This window comes from Gossypium hirsutum, chromosome A04 (assembly GCF_007990345.1).
Source record: "Gossypium hirsutum isolate 1008001.06 chromosome A04, Gossypium_hirsutum_v2.1, whole genome shotgun sequence".
Classification (NCBI taxonomy): Eukaryota; Viridiplantae; Streptophyta; class Magnoliopsida; order Malvales; family Malvaceae; genus Gossypium; species Gossypium hirsutum.
Window position 1 is genome coordinate 85,631,678 of NC_053427.1, and position 19,643 is coordinate 85,651,320.

Genomic DNA, 19,643 nt, shown 5'->3' on the forward strand with positions numbered 1-19,643 from the left:
TTTTAAGTTCAGTAATTAAAATAAATTAATTATCAAATTTATGTGTCAAAAATAAAAAAAAAAGACAAATACCAAAATAAAAAAAAAAATATATTACCATTTTTCTATTATGCTCAGGAATAAAAGTATGAATCTCTCAACAAATTTTGTATATGTATATATTATATTCAATTTTGGGTGTAACACACTTTCTGCAATAAGACGTGGAATAAATGAACCCCCCAATAAAAGTAATAGTTTCCAGAAAATATCATTAACGATCTCAAAAAGATTGTAGCTTCCTTTTCTTATTATTGTTTTTTAGGGAAGACCCAGTTTTTTCAATTCTTTGAAGAAGAAGAACAGGTAAACGAAATCAGAAAATCCATATCTTTTTTGGGTTCTTTTGGATATTGAAGTTTCCATCTTTAAACTCTAAAAAAAGATCTGATTTTTATCGTTGTTTTTGCCCATTTTCAAGGGGAAAGCCATTATTGTCTTCTTGTTTCCCTATCGATTGATGGGTGAAGAAGAGGGTGCAAGCACCAGCTCTATCAAAACCAATCCAAAACTAACACTATTGCCACTCATAGCTTTGATATTCTATGAGGTATCTGGTGGTCCTTTTGGTATAGAAGATTCAGTAAGGGCAGGGGGTGGCCCTCTTTTGTCTTTGCTTGGTTTCATGGTTTTCCCTTTGTTTTAGAGCATCCCAGAGGCTCTAATCACAGCTGAGCTTGCTACAAGTTTCCCTGAAAATGGTGGATATGTTATTTGGATATCTTCAGCTTTTGGTCCTTTTTGGGGTTTCCAAGAAGGTTTTTGGAAATGGTTTAGTGGTGTAATGGACAATGCTTTATACCCTGTCTTGTTCCTCGATTACTTGAAACATTCATTTCCCATATTTAACAACATGATTGCTAGGATTCCAGCTTTATTAGGGATCGCAGTTTCATTAACATATTTGAACTATAGAGGGCTACACATTGTGGGGTTTTCAGCTGTTTCACTTGCTGTTTTCTCACTTTTGCCTTTCCTTGTAATGGGGGTGATTTCAATACCTAGGATAAAGCCTAAACAATGGCTTGTTGTGGATTTTAACAAGGTGGATTGGAGGGGTTACTTTAATAGTATGTTTTGGAATCTGAATTATTGGGATAAGGCAAGTACTCTTGCGGGGGAGGTTGAAAATCCGAGTAAGACGTTCCCGAAAGCGCTTCTCGGGGCGGTGGTTTTGGTGGTTTGTTCATACTTGATTCCGCTTTTGGCCGGGACAGGGACTTTGAATTCTCCTTCTAGTGAATGGACTGATGGGTATTTTTCTGAAGTTGGGATGTTAATAGGAGGGCTTTGGCTGAAATGGTGGATTCAAGCAGCTGCTGCAATGTCTAATTTGGGGTTGTTTGAAGCTGAAATGAGTGGAGATGCTTTTCAACTGCTAGGAATGAGTGACATGGGAATGCTCCCAGCCATCTTTTCTTCAAGGTAACTTTAAGTTCCCTGATCTTTTTGCTTCCTTATATGATTAAAATTGAGTGAAAGCATTGAATTAGAAGCCACATTAGTCGAACTCGGGTGCAAGTATTCGGACTCGTTGATTGATTTAGGGTAGAGGTGAAGGATCATATCCCCATACCAATGTTCAAGCATGTTTCAGGAAACAGATACTTCAAGAAAAACAACAGCCGTACCGTAGTAGAAGTTTCTTTTAAACTTTGAAACAACCCTTTCCATTATTGCACCAGCACACTGTATGTATCAACATGATTACAAACAATGTTCTTGGCCCATTTTTGTAGGTAAAAGTATCATGATCAAAAAGCAAACTGGTCCTATTCTTAAAAATTTCATTCATTTCTAGTATTAAAAGCTAGTCTCTATATGTCAACATAAAGTTTATGTGCACGCCATATGTCATTGTCTTATTCTTCCTCCAGACATGCCAGTTTTTAAGACTACCATTGGATGAAATTGTTAACAAAAAGGATCGATTCGCTTGTTGGTCTAATGTATGAGGATTAATTTGCCCCTTTTCTGAGTAGGAGCAAAATGTAATCCCTCTCTTAGTACAAGGGCTTCTATGATACTTTTACCATCAAAGTATGACTACATTAGTCCAATTCGGGTGTTTAGACTTTAGAGCGTAAGTGGAGGATCATATCCCTGTACTAATATTCAAGTATGTATGTGAAACAAATACTTAAAGAAAAACGAAGAGTCGAAGTAGAAGTTTCTTTTAAACATTGAAAACAACCCTTTCTATTATTGCACCATCACACTGTATGTATTAACGTGTTCTTGAAAACCCATTTTTGTAGGTCAAAGTATGGGACACCAACATTCAGCATATTGTGCTCAGCCACTGGAGTTATTTTCTTGTCATGGATGAGTTTCCAGGAAATTCTGGAATTCCTGAATTTCCTTTACTCAATTGGAATGCTTCTCGAATTTGCTGCGTTCATAAAACTGAGAATCAAAAAGCCAGATCTGCATAGACCTTACAGGGTCCCTTTGGAAACATTTGGTGTAACAATGCTTTGCTTGCCACCTGCATTGTTACTTGTTCTTGTCATGTGCCTAGCTTCTGCAACAACATTCATTGTAAGTGTTATAGTTATTATCATTGGGATCTTAATGTACCCTGTTTTAGTTCATGCAAAGGATAGGAAATGGACCCAGTTTGATGATATAGAACAACTGGTGGTGCCTTTAGATAATCTGGACACGCCCCGACCTAAACAAGAAGTTTCGGATGAAGCCTCGGTTAGTCTTCTTCCAGATTTAACATCACCGGGGATTAACCAAGAAGTCACAGAAACTTCACCTGATGCAACTCAAAAGTAGAGTAGGATCTCTCTTTTTCATACTTATGTACTATAATTCATGATTTTCCACTGATTATTAGTTGTAATAATGCATATTTTTCATCAATGGAATATACACAACGATACCGAATGCATCCAAATTTGCGTGCAAAGAATTGATGCCATTTCATGCACAAAAAACAAAGAACAAAGCAGACAATGGCTTGGAAACCTGATGAATTGGTAATAAAAGGGATTATACATACCTCCCCTTCTTTCTCCATTCCTGTTTCTTCTCTCATTGACTATATGATACAAAGTTCGCTGCGATTTAAATTGAGTGCAACGTTATCATATTTTCACCGTCTCCGTACTCAGAATGATCAACAGCAAGAACACAGTACAGAAAGTTGTTTTTAAGACCATCTTCTATGACCATTTTTCTGCAATATGTTCTAATAATCTAATTTCCTCATTCTTGGAAATACGCAGATCGAGTTTCTGAAGATTGCTAACAAAGAGGCTTGCCTCACTTCGTCCTTGGAAACACTTTCCGAAGTTCACTGCCAGTTAAATCGAGTACAACATTTTCAGGACTAAAACTAGCCACCCTCAAAACTAAAGCTGCTTCCTCGTACAAAGGCCCTCTTTAAGAACAGCTTATAAGTGTATTATAAGTATAACCCATCCAGGTCAATTTCATCACTCTTCATCCCATCAGCAAGAGCCACCATGGCTTCCCTATTCCTCCCACTATGGCCATATGCAGTTATCAAAGAAGTATATACATCAAAACTAAACCCTTTCATTATGCAAGCCATTTAACAAATTAGCTGCAACACAGACCTTTCTTTCCTTAAGATCCTAATAATAACAGCAACAATGAATTTCTTGCAAAAGCCTAAACCTTTGACAATTACTAGTACTTCATCAGTCAAATACTCTTGTTTTTGAATCGGGGTTTTCTTTGAAAGTGCTCAAACAACTTAGCCAAATCACTGGCATTCTGCCAAGTTGATTGGAGTCAAAAGAAGGGTCGATTAAGGAGTTGACAACCCTGTAACCCACGGTTGAGGTCAGGTGAACTACAGATGCAGGTTCAGTTCCGTACTCGTGGCTCAATGGGTTGTTGGGAGTCTTCAAGTTGAAGGAATGGGGTTGAGGGAGGGAGGGAGGTTTGATTTAAACATGGAGGTTTAAGGGTCGGATGATTTCAAAGGAGAAGAGGGAAAGGTAGTTTCTCTGCCATTTGTAGAGATTACGAAAAAGTTGCAGTGTTTCCATCTATGGTAGAGCAAATCAAGAAGACGGTTCGCTCCTCGTTATTACAGTGATACAACACTCTTACCAGTCAGTTTTTCTCCGTTTAAAAAGGATATGAGAATGGGAACAAAGAAGACAATTAACATTCTTTGATCAATAAAAACTTGCCATCATGCCATGGCAAGCATCTATGACCCTTAGGATAATTGGGACCTCTTTCAAGACATGTTTAAGTTTAGACGGTGAGGCACTAATAATATTGCATAAAACAATATATATATCAGGACATTGACAGGAAATTATGCAATTAGTAATGCTAAAGTCTCAGTTAACTGATAAGGCAAAAAGCATGGTGTTCTTCAGCATTACAAAGAAATAGACATACACCCCCCATAAACATTGCCTCTTTCTTGGTCCGCAAATTGACTCCTCATCTTAGGATCCAACAAAGAAAGTGAAGGGTAATCAACCCAGCTGTTTCAAGAAACCCGACGCGATCTTTCCCTTGAAATTACTAATTCACAATACCATTCATTTTGACGACCTAAGTTACATGCATACTCGCAAAGTTATCGAGAATAGATCAGCTTAATTACAAATTCGACTGTACCTCAAGGCATACATACATGAAACATGTCTCAAGGCAGAGGTAGGTATTTGAGCCATCAGCTTCCAACAAAGGCTTATAGCCTTAAAGGTATTTACAACAATTAATTGAACATAAAGAAACCTGAATATCAGAACTTGGGAACAACATGTTTGCAATACCATTCATTTACAACCAATGTTACACGAATTATCTCGTTATCCAAGTAGAGATCAATTCAATTACAACTTCAAATGAGTCTCAAAGCATACATATATGAAACAATTCTCAAGTAGAATACTTACTCATGATTGCTCGCGCCACCGGCATGCGAACATTGGGGTGCGGAATCAACACAAATATAATTGATCTACGTGCGATATCTGCAAGTGTGAAAGGCAGTTGTAATTTTTGTAGTTTTACAATATAACATCTGAGTATTTCAAGGATTGAACCCAAGAGAGTCAGCAATTTAATGATTTTTATTTAACAAGCATGCAAGAAAGGAGTTTAGCTAGCTACTCACTAATTCTATAATACGGTGAAGTATAATTTAGAGGGTAATTACGCTAATTAACTAATTAGTAAGAAAAATGACCAAATTGTAAAACAGGTAAACTTACGAAATTAACAAATTAATAATAGACAACGGTTGATTGACTTCCATGTTGCTAATTAACTTTTGGACCTGGGATCAAAACCAATTAAACTCCTAAATTTGTGCAATTTTACCTCTCGGTCTTCACTTTACCAACTTAGACAAATTAGTCTAATTTATCTCTCGACCTTACTAACTAATTCAAGACTATCGAATTGGTGCTTGATAAGATCTCCTCTCGGTCTCACTTACCTAAATTTTTCCTTAGGGTCGTCAATTCTAAGTTTTGAAGTCTATTTGATTTAATTCGATTTTTACGATTTAGTCTCTGTACCAAGAACTAACTAGACAACACTTCCATCAACCAACAACCTAAGATTTAACTACTCATTATCATTATAAAACAAGCAATACCCAACATACCAGCAAACATGCATTAAAAGTAAGAACAATAAAGGTTTTTAAGTAAAAGTTGGACATTTCTTAACAAATACTTGAAAAAAGTAGAAATAGCAACAATGGAGCTGAGGAAAAACTCAAAAGATCATATTTTTATTTATGAAAATAAAAGGGAACTGAATTATATTAATACTAAGGATTAAATTGAAAATAGGAGGAGTTTAAGGTACTAAACAAGCAAATAAACCTAGCCACAGTGATAACTAACTTAACTAACCACCATTAACACTAAGAAAAACCAGGAAAAGCTCTAACTAAAGCTTTAAAACTATGAAGAAGAAAACTACTCTAAACCTAAGCTAAAAAGATGAAAAAAAACTTATAACTAAAAGCTCTCCCTTTCTTCTTAACCGAAAGTAGCTTTTAACATTTGATTACAATCCAAACTTTTTGACCAAAATGCTTTTGGACATTGTATTTATTGGGGGTAAGGTTGGACAAGGACTACCTTTGCAATCATTTTTTTTTGTCTCATCTTGTAAATGGTATCACAACTTCCATGCTTCCATATTGTGATACATCCCTTCTAAGTGATGTTTTCTTTTCATTGGGTCACCATTGACTCTCTGCATCACTCACCAACCTCGTTAGATTCCTCAGGTGCCATTTGGCCAATTCGAGTCTCAAAGCAGCATCAAAATGCACAATATCATTTATTAATGCAAAGAACTAAAACTAACTAAAAACACGACAAAGACATCTAAATTGCTTGAAAATAAGCTCTTTAAGTGTAATGGGGAACCAAATTTAACATATCAAATTATGATAGATCAATTCGTAACCGATGTAATGGGCCAATTTAGCCCGGGCCAGTATAAACACGAAACCAAAATAAATAAAAATACATTAACAGTCCAATAAAAGTCCATTTAGTTAATGTCCTATTACAAGCCTAAAACAGTCCCTCTAGCCCAAATCTAGTGGCCCAATACCTAATTAACCTAAGTGGCCCAAGGTTCAAAAACAGGGCAGAACCCTAGCAGCAAGGAACGCCGCAGCCCTAGCCTCCGTACGACCCCCTGCGCACCTCCGTACGGCCTTCACGCACCACCCGTACCCGAGCGCCAGCACACCCGCACCTACAAGGAGACAAACAAGCAACAACAGCAAAGAAAAACAAAAAAGAAAAACATTGTATTTTTTGTTTTTTCGTTAATTTTTCCTCTTTCCTTTCGGCTATAAAGCCAGAGTTTGAGTCTTTGTAAAAGGTTACGTTGAGAGAGAATACAAACAAACAATACATACGCAATACAGTTTGCTTGAAAATCAGAGAGTCACTTCTTGAGAAGGTGATCTTTGTTCCTCGATTCTATTTGTTATTTCCTCCGTTTTTTTTTGCTTTTATAATTTTACATTCATGAAAAAGAAAAGAAAAAGGGGACTTGCCTTGAGATTGAGCCGCGGATTCCCTTTGGCTTCGTTGAAATCGGGGTTTGAAGGGAACCCGGTGGCAAAAAGAAACCATGTTTCGAAGCCTGCGAGCGCTGTTCTCATACCTTGCGGCGGGTTGGCCTCTTGGAAGGAGAAAATGCGGGTTATGCCTGAGGAGAAGAATGGAGGCTAGGGTTCGGCTGAGTGGGTTAAAAGGGGTCTTTTATAAGACCTCAAATGGTGTCGTATTGACATCAAAGCCCGACCCGATTTGGTTCCAAACCCGATGACCCGCGTGTTTTTCTGCGGTAAGGGATTATTTGCAAGCTAGGTCCCTCCTCCCTGCGTGGCCATTCGAATGCATCCCTTTTGTTTTATTTATTCCTTTTAATTTAGCTCCGAAATCTATGTTTGTTTGCAAAGGGGTCCAAGCCTAAACGCTGCATTTTGGGGAGCTGGGTTATTTCCAGTTTAAGCCCCCACACACTTGCGCGCATGGCATACTGGTCCCTATCATCATTTTGTTTATTTTCGAATTATCCATTGCATTCTAATTTGATGTCAATTCGGTTTCTTTTTAGATTCATTTCATTTTTTATCATTCGTGTTTATTTATTTGTATAAATTATATCATGTGTGTCATCTACTCGTTTATTTATTGTAATCTTGGCCACCATATTTTCACGATTTGCATACTGTTCTTTTAAATTTTTTATATATACACAATTATATAGATATATATATACATATACGTATACGTATTTTATAACAAAGTTAGCTTTATAATAATTCCATATTATTTTACTTATAATTCCTTTTGAGTTTATTCTCATATATCATTACATGATCTTACATAATATAAATTTGTTTAGGTTATTTTTACATAAACACATATACTCATCGATGGTTGTATTTGATTTATATGTATATATATATATTACTAAACCCATATATTTCAGCACCTATTTTATCATTCTAATGTGTTTTGCATATGTGTTCTACTTAAATTATTTTCATACTTGCTTATATTAGCATATATGTTGGGTTTATATACGTCATTTAGTCCTATACATGTTACCATCTTTATGTTATTTTACATACACTTGCTTTTAAGTTTATATGTATATATATATTAATACACTTGTCACGTTAATGGATTCTTTTTATTTTATTTAAAATACTTTTTGCTCCATGATTTATTAAACATTCTCTTTATATACATATATATGAAATTATTTTAGAAACTTTATCTTTGTAATTTTAAAAATTATTATTCTTGAGTTTTTCTCGATATTATATTTATGTTTTTATATAGCCTCTTGTTTAAATATGCGTAATAAAAGGGTGCGTGTATAATTTTTATACTAACAATATGTATATATGTATATATCTTATTATTAATCTCATGTTTTTTTTTACAATAAACTTACATGTACACATGTTTTATAAATCCATTTTGTGTGTTATGTCTTGTTATATATCTTCACTATTATTTTTTTATATTATATATATATTATTTAAACCATCATGTAGTTTGTCAACTTTAAAATATGTTTGTGTTTAAAAAAAATTTACTTGCAACTTGATTCAAATTTTCACTCTTTAACATCCATTTCAAAATATATATATATCCCTATTTTTTAAGCTTGTCAACCTACATATATATATGCCTAGCTTATTAATCTTATACCATTTTGATTTCTACATTTCATTTACTTCACGCATATCTTGTTGTTTAATTTCTTTATATCTTATGGCATGAATACGTATAATCATTGCATGGTATTCGCCTTAATGATTTGTTAATTGCTCTTCGTATGTGATTGAGATTTGATTATGATCTTTAGATTAATTATTTTTAATTGCATATTCTGTTAGTCGATTAATATTATTATCGTACCATCATATGTGCCATTTACCCTATATCATCGTTTCATTTGATTTTTGAAATGTAGTTCTATAAAACCCAAATTTTTTTTTGATTAATTTCGTCTTATTTCAAATCGAATTAATACGTCTTAAGCTAGCTTTATAATTATTAATTCAAAAATCCTTCAAAACGAAGGCGAGATTCGATGGTTGGCAATTCGCGGAATCGTGCCCTAACGTGTTGGGTTGGAATTTCGCGTTTGCTCGAAATAATCGAATATCACTTCAAAATTTCACTCATGTCTTTTAAAATTCTTCAAAACGAAGACGAGATTCGATATTTAGTAATTCGCGGAATCGTACCCTAACGTGTTGGGTTGCAATTTCGCATTTACTCAAAATAATCGAGTATCCCTTCAAATTTTCATTTATTTAAAACGAAGGCAATATTTGGCGTTTGACAATTCGAGAATCATGCCCTATCGTGCTGGGTTGTGATTTCTCGTTTGCTCAAAATGATCGAACATTCCTTTATATTCTCACTCATGTTTATAAAAAATACCTAAAAACGAAGACGATGTTCAATATTTGGCGATTTAAGAATCGTGCCCTATCGTACTGGGTTGCGCTTTTTCATTGGTTCGAAACAATTGAACATCCCTTCGGAATTTCGCTCACGTTTCCCAAAATCTTTCATAATGAAGGTGATGTTTGATGTTTGGCGATTTGAGAATCGAGCCCTATTGTGTTGGGTTGCGCTTTTTCAATTGTCCAAAATAATCGAATATCTCCTCGGAATTTCACATGTATTTTATAAGGTAAGGCAATGGTCAATGTTTGGAAATTTGAGGAATCATACCCTACTGTGTTGGGGTTCGATTTTTCGTTGGATTAAATAGTTGAGCATCCTTTTGTAATTCTCGAATTATAAGCTTTCGTACATCGAAACAAGAAGATTTTGGCAACCAACTCGGGTTACTCAAACGTTATAAAAAAGGAACCACGTTTCAAAAACTTTTTAATTTTAGACATAAGGACAATATTTAATCGATTTGGTACCAATTTTGGGCATAATAAGGGTACTAATCCTTCCTCATACGTAACCGACTCCCGAGCCCGTTTTCTCATACTTTCGTAGACCAGAATCATTGTTTTAGTAAACAAAAATGTTTTATTAAAATAACCAAATTCTTAGGTGACCCGATCACACCAAAATAAAGAGATCGGTGACGACTCCATATTTCTATTTTCTAAAATGTCGATTTCATCATTTTTCATTAGACTTAAAATTTTTAATTTCGATGGATGGTTTCGACAACCGAAATGATGATTTCATGGTATGTCGATATTGTCAATTATTTAGTTACTAAATCGCTACCTCATGAATTATTTAAGGCACAAAAGGAAAAAAAAAATTCAAAAGCGAAACAAAATACTACGTTGGGACAATCCATATTTGTGGAAGCACTGCATATAGAAGTACCTTCTTAAAGGGTTTTTTTTTCTCAATATCCTAATATATATATTGTTTTATGCAATACTATATTAGTGCCTCACCTCTTTGGTGCTCCTGCTTGTGATCGTGGCATTTTTCGTCAACGTTTTATGCCATAAAATTCGAAAGCTCGGACCCTGTTTGGCACCCCCACGTCGTGTTGTATTGAACCTCGCCGGTACTCTTGCGTCACCTCTGGCGCCCCTTTGCCATGTTGTATTGAACCTCGCTCTTTAACATACGTCTCGACCTTAGTTCGAGAATTCTGTACTTATATCCTCGACTCTAACGTCAACTTCTCTTGGGTTTGTCATAAAAGGGTTAAGTTCAACTTGCATACAATTAATCGTTATAATAACCTGCCAAACATAGAAAATGATAATTTTTCGTAGGTAGATTTGGAACAAGTCCATCTCTATGATATCATTCGTCTTTTAATAAACAATGTGAGCCAATGGATGCACCAAAAAGACAACCATATCATAAAAGATTTCAACAATGGTACTTTAACTCCAGTCGCCTACTTGTTTTTCCATTTTATTTATGTGTGTTTATTACCGTGTATGCACACCTCAAATGTTACACCATCGAGGCCAGTGCTATTACACTTTATTTTGTAAGGTAACCACCCAATTGATATTAGAAAACTTATATATTAATATATTAGAGCCACTGCGCCGAAGGCGAGAGAGGGCATCTCTTTCTTGAGCTGAATCACCGCCCTTTACAGTCAATCGAGAAAGTGAGGCCCATCTCACCTTTGGTGCAGTGGCTCTAATCTCTTTATAGTTAAGTATTTTGATATCGATTGAGTGATTACTCTGAAAAATAAAGTATAATAGCACTACCCTCAATGGTGTAACGTCCGATGTGTGCGTACATGATAATAAATGATCACAAATGAAATAGAGAAAAAAGTAAACGACTGGAATTAGAGTACCATTGTCAAAATCTTTTATGGTGTAGTCATCTTTTCGGTGCCTCCATTAGCCCACATTATTTGTTAAGGGTCAAACGATATCATAGAGATTGACTCATTCCAAATCCGTCTGCAAAATATCATCATTTTCTATGTCTAGCAAATTATAGTAACAGTTAATTGTATGCGAGTCGAACTTAACCCGTTTATGATGAGCTCAAGAGTAATTGACGTTAGAGTTTTGGACATGGGCATAGAATTCTTGAACTAAGATTGAAACGCCCGCTAAAGAGGAAGCACAAAAAGCTCGCCTTTGACGTCTTTCGATAATGTTCCGAACTTGGATTGCTCCAACATCGATAGCATTGTCAAGGATAAAACATTCCTCGTTCTCTAACAAACGTCCTCATGGTGAGGATTCTAAAATGGGTCTGGGTTTTGTTGACCCGAACTTGGTTGGCTTGGTCTGCTAGATTGTCCCTCTTTTAGATTCGAATCTTATTGACGCTTTGCTCCAGCTTTAAGTCTCGAAGCCATGATAAGACAAAAAATTTGACTAGCAAAATCATAATGTCTCTAAATAAGTAAAATAATGCAAGAGTTATCCATCAAAACACAAATTCGAAATAGAAATACTTCAAAATCACCAATATTTTCTAAGAAATTAGCAAAATTCAAAATAAAAAAATGGAAAAATAGAAATAAGTTTTGGAATTTTCTCAGCAGATCAGAATTGGTATTTTAGTGATTAATCCTCTCGAAAAAGATTTTCAAGAACTATGAGTATTGTTAAGGTTTGGAGGATTTTTTTGGAGTGTTTGGGTGTTTTTTTGATGAAGAAAAAAGGGGTGGAATAGGGGGAGTAGGGTGGGTATAAGTTTATTAGTCCAAATATACTTATTAGTTGGCATGATCAGTTAGACCATTCTAATCAATAATGATGTAATAAATGAGAATTTATATGGACATTTATTAAAGAACCTGAAAATTCTTCATTTTAAGGAATTATCATGTGCTAATTGTTTTCTAAGAAGGCGATTTATTAGAACCTTACTCACAAAAGTTGAGATTGAATCTTTTTCATTTTTATGAAAGAAATATTGACTCATTTATCCTGAAAGTGAAATGTTTTAATATTATTTTGGTAGATGAATCTACAAGATAATTACATGTGAGTTATCCATTCGCAACATATTGTTTGCAAGATTATTTGTTTAATGATTAGTTTAAAAACAAAACTTCCAGGTTATGCAATTGAGACAATTTTTGGTAACATTTGTGAGTTCATTTCTCAAGCTTTTACTGATTAGTTTAAGAACAAAACTTCCAGATTATGTTAAATTGTCGGTGCGAGTAAATATTGCAAAGCCTGATGTTTATGTGTATAAAATAATTTAGCAAAATTAATAATTAAATACCTCCAGATAGTAGCTAAACCATATATTTTTTAGAACAAAAGTTTTTTGAATATATGTATAAGTATGTTATTTTACATGAATCAAAACTTGTACTCATTATGCCAATAACTTGTGATAAATACTCCCTATTATAATTAGCTTTTGGTTAGGAGTTACATACAACTCATTTTAGAAGTTTTGAATGTGCGTTATATGTTTAAGTTGCTTTACCACATTGCACAAAATGGGTGTTCAAAGAAAGTTGAGAATATATATTATGAATCTCTTTGTATTATTAAATGTCCTGAATGAATTGGAGATTCAATTATAATATGATTTAGTTATTACAACTTTGATTTGATAAGTTTTCTCAACATTAGGAGGAGAGAAATGATAATAGCTAGATGAAATAATTATTTGGAATAAATTATCATTAAATAGATCCTCATAGAAAGTAATTTAAACTAGAGGTTCAAAAGGATAATTCAATCTATTACAAGTTAATTGCCAGATGTATTTTTTGACCTAATGAGAATATCAGTTGATGTGTCAAAGTCCAGTAAGACAACCCATTAGAATAAATTGAAAATAATGCATGCCTAATGCACGGTAGATCCATTGCTTTCAAATATGAAAATTCTCATAAAAAAATAATCAAAATAGTCATATAGTAGAGGTGGGTGCTTAGTGGCATATCTAGGGGACTGGAAGAGGCCCCGACCCCCTAAAATGGAAAATTATCCATTTATGCCCTTTAGAAATTTTAAAATTTTAAATTAGTAAAATTAAAATTGCACTTTGGCCTCCTAAAAATGATAAAAATTTAATTTAATATTTTAAAATTTATAAAAAAAACTATTAAAATTAAAATTTAATTTCGCCCCCTATAAAAATTTTCTAGCTTCGCCCTTGCTGGTGTTCCTGAAAAGACCCATGACATAACTAATTATTCAAACTCCAGAAGAGATTCAAGTACTTGAATATGAAAATGATGGAAATAAAAAGATCTCGATAATGGAACCGTGAGAATAAAAAGTTGTCAACAATGGTCTTGCAAGTAATATTATTATTGAAATAATGAAAAAAAAGGAAAATATTGAATATATGTGTTGAGAAATATAGACATAGAATAGATTGACCGAAATGGAAAGACGCAATTTAAGTAATATTAAATTTGGGGAGATTTAGATCAATAGTTCAGACATTTAAAGGTATAAAGCTAGAGAGGTACATATGAGCAATTTTGTAAAAACGAAAAAAAAAAATTTCACTAAGTTCTAGCAATAATTATGAAAATGTATTATTTTGTAGTGGATGCAATAACCTTTAGATACTTTATTAGTTTGACAGTTTGTGAAAGATTTGATATGCGTCTAATGATTATTGTTATAAAATTTATATGAATTACTATATAGTAAAATTTATATTAAAATCCTTTAAGGATTTAGAATGTTAGAAGCATTTAGAATTTTTCGAAAAATTGTTCAACATGTTTGCGTAAATATTTACATGAATTAAATTGATTTGAACATATGTGGTAAATTCGAATCAATGAATAATAGTTGAAAGAAGATTATAAAGTGATCAAATATGCGCATGTAGAGAAGGATTATAATCAATGTTTATTATGATTATTGTTAAACTCCTGAAAAGCTCAAAATATATTTCCCCAAAATTTTCCTCACTAATGACTTCTAGAAGAATGATGATATAAATATTTATCAAATATGTTGATTATTTGAAAAGCTAACAATCAATATTAAATACATAGAATATGAGATATTATATGATGTTGTCATGAGGGGAGTAAATACGCGTTATTCTCTTTTTCCTTTAACCGAAGTTTTATCCCACTAGATTTTCTTAGTAAGGTTTTTAATGAGGTAACATGTTATGTGTATTATAAATAACTATACTCTTTTTCCTTCACTAAGGATTTTTTTCACTGGGTTTTTATATTAGTAAAATTTTAACGAGTCACATTATCTACCAATGAACATTCAACATTATACCATAATTGGATACAAATAAATAATCAATTAAATATAATTGAATAAAAATAAATAATCAATTAAATACTTAATTGAAAATAGTAAACATTTTATGCTTTTTTCTTTGAAATTATGTTTTCTGTATTTTAGTCAGTATTTTTGTTAACAAAAATTAATTGAATCTTTTTCAAAAAGGTCTATAGTTAAATTTGATTCTTTTTAAAAAGTTAAGATCAAATTTAACTTAGAAAAAGAATATGGGTCAAATTGACAAAAAAATATAAACCTTAAAGCTAAAATTAACATTATACCTTTATTTTACAAAGTTTATTTTGCATTTAAGCCAAAAAGCAGCCAAAAGCAAAAAAAGAAAAAGAAAAAGCACACACACCATTAATATCAATAAATCTTATTGGTCCCTCACAAAAATTAATATCAGGCCCAAATCCCCTCGTGTTGTCCTTTTTTTGACCCACTTTTTCAATAATTTTATAGTTCTTATATTTAAGTCCCCCCAACATTCAATGTTTGATTCACTGTATATGAGTCAATCCCAAATACAGTCCTAACATAAATATGCATGCATGCTTACGTTAGGACACATACTGCAAAAAAATTTTAATTTAATTATTATCAATGTAATTATTAAATATCGAAAATTTTAAATAAATAAAGTACTGAAACCGATAATTTGCTGAATTAATAAAAAAACAATTTAACTGAATTAAAATATTTTCATTTCTAGGTTACTGGACTGTTCCATTGTCCCAGCAGTGCCATTAATGTTGGGGGGTCGGAAACTTCCATTGCCGACACTTTTTCTTACATCAACTTCCTCCATGTGTTTTTTCAACATTTTGTTGCATATATATATATGCCCACATGTATTTTTGAAATCCTTGACTATGTGAAGCAATTTAACAACACACACCCTAAGATCCAGCTCTGTCTGAAGGGATTTTGTAAGAAAAATATAATAAAGAAATTGTAGGACAGACAAATGAGTTACATTTAGTTTAGATTCTATTCTTAAAAGTATTCCTTCACTTTAAATCTCATGAATGAATATCTTTTATTATTATTATTATTAAGTATTTGTGTTTGAAATCTATATCGGAAATTGAATTGTGAAATTTCATTATTTTATTAGTTATAAGGTTACAAAGTATAAGAGTTTAAATAGCAATATTATCAAATTAAAGGCGAAAATCGTTGTTTGCCTTTGATACAGCTCTTTGCCCTTTAAAATGGGAAAGTGGATATTAGGTTATAATCGGTTTCTAGGTAAGTATTCAGTTTTTGTTGCTGAGTTATAAAGAATCTTGGATGGTCTGTTTCTGCTTCGCAAGTAAGGGCATGATAGAGTACTTACACTGTCAAACAATCTAGAGGTAGTCAAAGTTATTTACGATCGCAATTCAACTGAACCAAGTATTTCTCTTGTTAGGAGGTGTTAAATATGACTCCTATTTTCAGTCAAATTTGAGAAATAATTTTTCAGTTAAACTTTGTTTATTTGTTTCAATCAAACAATGATTAGTTTAGGTTATTTTATTATTATTTTACCTATGAATTTAGCCTATAAATAGGCTCTTTTACAACCTTAGAAAATACACCCATTAGATATTAGAACTCATAACACATTTAGAGAATTTTGCGTTTACGTTTTGAGGATTCTTTATTTTCGGGTTTTCGGGGTTTAATTTTTATCTCCATCTTTTGTACTCTTCGTTCTTTTGTCATTATAGTAAAATTATCTTTACCAGTGATTTTTTATCCTCTTTGGAGGGGTTTTTACACGTTAAATTTGTGTGTTTAATTTCTCAATTTATTCCGCTATTTTTTACTTGTTGCTTAATCGGGTCGATCCTAACAAGTGGTATCAGAGCTAATTTAATTTTCATAGATCAGCTCATTCAGAGATGGCAATAATAAGGTTTGAAATTGAGAAGTTCGATGGTGAGACAAATTTCAATCTGTGGCAAGTTCGGATGATGGCAATTCTAGTTCAATCCGGCTTGAAAAAGGTTGTTACCAGGAAAAAACTTGAGAATCTAAATAAAACAGAATGGGAAGAGCTTGATGAAAAGGCTTTTTTTGCAATCTAGTTGTGCCTCGCGAATACAGTATTGCAGAAGGTATTGATGGAGAAAATCTCATCCGCCTTGTGGAAAAGGTTAGAAACTCTTTATGCGACTAAGTCTTTGGCTAACCATTTAGTGTTGAAACAACGTCTATTTACGTTTCGCATGAACGAAGATTAGCTTCTTAGAGATCACATCAGTCAATTCATTACTCTTTTAAATGATTTAAAGAATGTTGAGGTTCATATTGACGATGAAGATCAGGTTATGCTATTATGTGCTCTTTACCCCCTTTATATAAGTCTTTTAGGGAGACCCTGATTTATGACAGAGAAAAACTCTCGTTCGAAGATGTGAAGGATCATTTGTTAAGTAAAGACAAACTTGACAATGAGTTTCATTTGGATAGCAAGATAGATAGACAAGCTTCCGTTTTGGTAACATCAAAGAAACAAGACAAAAGTATTGTAAAAAGTTAGGTCACGTCAAAGCATATTGTTATAAACTGCGAAAGAAAAGAGCTGTTGAGAGTAACAAGGAAGATGTAGCTAGTGCTAATTTGGCCGATGAAAACGGTGATGATTTCTTGTAAGTGTCAACGAGCGATAACTCCAAGCTCACGTCTGAGTAAATCCTAGATTCGGGATGTTCTTTTCACATGTGTCCCAATAGAGAATGGTTTTCCACATACAATTCGGTTGAAGGTGGAATTGTGTGCATGGGAAACGATTCATCTAGTAAGATAATTGGTATTGATATTGTTAAAATTAAGATACACGATGGGACGATTATGACACTCTTAGATGTAAAGTATGTACCTGATTTACGAAAGAATCTCATCTCATTGAGTATCTTAGACTTGAAAGGATGCAGAATCAAATCAAGTTGAGCGGCATTAAAGTATCTCCTGGAACTTTCGTTTTGTTAAAAGGTAAAAGAACCGGCAGTCTTTATATTCTGAAAGGTTCTACAGTGATCGGTGAAATAGGACGTCCCTCGTCTGTTATGGAGTTGAAGTCAACTCGTTTGGAGCAGAGGCAACTTAGTCATAGGAGGGAAAAAGGTATGACCGTTTCGTTGAAGAGATGTTCTCTTTTGGATGCAGGTTTTGAAAAGTTAGGGCACTGTGTTCGTGAAAATCAGACTCGGGTTAGTTTTGATTTGGTAGTGTACAAATCGAAGGCTAGAAGTCTTCCAGTTTCTAAGTACAAATTCGACTCAGTTAACTCTCTGCATAGTTCAAGATAGGCTCGTGGCGGGCTTTGGCAAAGATAGCGTTGTGGAAATATGAGTCAATGTGGAGATTTGTTAAATATGACTCCTATTTTCAGTCAAATTTGAGATATAATCTTTCAGTTAAACTCTGTTTATTTGTTTCAATCAAACATTGATTAGTTTATATTGTTTTATTATTATTTGACCTATAAATTTAGCCTATAAATAGGCTCTTTTACAACCTTAAAAATTACCATTAAAATCCCAATTTTTGCCCAGGCCTATTTACCATTAAAATCCAAATTTTTAAACTAAAAACAAACCCCAAAGACCAAAAACAGACCCAATTTTAAAGCACAAATACTTAATCCTAATCCACTAACCCCAAAAACATTTTTCAGCCAAGACCCTAGCCTCCAACTGCCTCCATGCTTCCACTACCCACGTTCTCCACCACCACGCACTCCACCTCGCATGTCCGGCCAACGAGCGTGAAGCACGACCCACGCCCCACGTCCATTATACCTGCGACTTGTGCAAAAAAATAAGAAGAAACTGTTTGTATTTTGGCTATAAAGCCTTCATTTTTTTCATTGTAAAGAGGGTTTTCTTTTTTTCTTTCTTTTTTTTCCAGAAAAATAGAACACGAAATACAAAATATACACAAAATCAATTACAAAGAAATAAGTGCAAAGGAAATTTAAAAGGTGATCCTTTAATTTTGATCTTCTATTACTTCAGTTCATTCTTTTTTTTTTCCTTTCTTTCCATACATACAAAAATATAAAAAAGGAAGAGGAGAAAGATCATACCTGAACCCACCGTCGCGGCGTCGGAGAAGCCCTCTCTGAAATCGAAGCTTGGTTCAAAATGGCGGTTGAGCTGCTTCTCTCAGATTTGTCGAAGAAGAGCAGAAAAGGGGGGGTTTCAAAGATGGAATATCCTTTGTTTTAAGCAGTAAATGAGTTTTAATAATTTTTTTTTGGTTAAAAAAGAGACAAATCAAACGGCGCTCTAAATGGGTGAATTTGTGCATTTTTACCCCAAATGGGTAAATTCCACATCTGGTTCCTCGCTTTTGTGTCCTCATTTGATTTTTTCCCTTTTTGTATGCCTTCTGTTTTTAAATTTTTTCCCTGAGATTTATGTGCTATTACAGTTTGGTCCACGTTGAAATGCTGCGTTCAGGGGCAGGGGATAATTTACGTTTTCAATCCTTATACATTCACACGCATTGCGTTTTGGTCCGCAATTCTATTTTAATGATTTGTTTTGTATATAAACTGTCCCTTTGATTTTGTTTTTCTTTCAATTAAGTCTTAGTTGTTATTTTTAAAGAATAAACATTTTTTTTGTTGATTTCACACTGCTCTTTTTTTAGTTTTTTTATGTACGTATTTGTTTATTTTAAACACTTTCATGTATTATGGTACTTTAATATATATATTATTTATGTTAGGCTTTTTCCATTTCATATATTATACATGTATATATGTTTACTATGTATATTACTCCTATGTATTATTCATTTATGCATTATTATATAATCTTTTTTTTTTACATTTCTAATTCCATGTAAATTATTTATTTTATGGCATTGATTTTAAAATTCA

General features: G+C 33.3%; 2 long non-coding RNA genes and 1 pseudogene across 2 annotated transcripts; 1 reads left to right on the forward strand and 2 right to left on the reverse strand.

Annotated features, from left to right (window-relative positions):
* Nucleotides 1-205: 205 nt before the first annotated feature.
* On the forward strand, nucleotides 206-2,938 carry LOC107945148 (probable polyamine transporter At3g19553; annotated as a pseudogene).
* Nucleotides 2,164-7,616, reverse strand: LOC107945149 (uncharacterized). The gene is made up of 3 exons (XR_001696431.2): nucleotides 6,138-7,616; nucleotides 3,050-5,015; nucleotides 2,164-2,563 (listed from the first exon to the last, which is right to left on the reverse strand). It is a non-coding gene; the product is annotated as an uncharacterized lncRNA (long non-coding RNA).
* A 10,590-nt stretch (nucleotides 7,617-18,206) lies between these two features.
* On the reverse strand, nucleotides 18,207-19,339 carry LOC107947417 (uncharacterized). The gene is made up of 2 exons (XR_001697108.2): nucleotides 18,843-19,339; nucleotides 18,207-18,555 (listed from the first exon to the last, which is right to left on the reverse strand). It is a non-coding gene; the product is annotated as an uncharacterized lncRNA (long non-coding RNA).
* Nucleotides 19,340-19,643: the final 304 nt, after the last annotated feature.